Below are 475 nucleotides of genomic sequence, written 5' to 3'. Positions count from 1 at the left end.
TGTCGGAGATGGTGCCATTGGCACAGTACAGAGCAGAGATTAGGGCTGTTGTACATAGGCTTGCTATCATTCGCAAGTGACTCAACGGCACATAACAACAACAATCATAACACAGTATGGAATACATTGAGAATATTGAGTATCGTAGAACATTTAATTGTGCTTATGTGAAACCTATGCTTAGACAAAGAAGCTACTGTCCAAACAGAACACAGCATACTTTTTCCATCAGGAAAGGTGTTTTTTAGGGTTCTGTTTTTTGTTATACAGTTTTCAATATGTTTACTAAGTTATATGGAGAGGAATATAGTGTCAGGATTGGAGACTCATCAACAACCTGTGTTATACATATGAAATAAGTTCCCTTTCAGAGACTGAAGAAGACTTGAAGCATTTGCTGCAGAAGATTAAAGATTATAATCTTCAATAAAGATTACATCTCAACTTCCAGAAAATGAAAATTTTCACTACTAGA

The sequence above is a fragment of the Elephantulus edwardii genome, unplaced genomic scaffold (assembly GCF_000299155.1).
Source record: "Elephantulus edwardii isolate Elephantulus edwardi_28Jun2011 unplaced genomic scaffold, EleEdw1.0 scaffold00203, whole genome shotgun sequence".
Classification (NCBI taxonomy): Eukaryota; Metazoa; Chordata; class Mammalia; order Macroscelidea; family Macroscelididae; genus Elephantulus; species Elephantulus edwardii.
The sequence above is the reverse complement of the archived record's forward strand: the minus strand, read 5'-3'. Positions refer to the sequence as shown.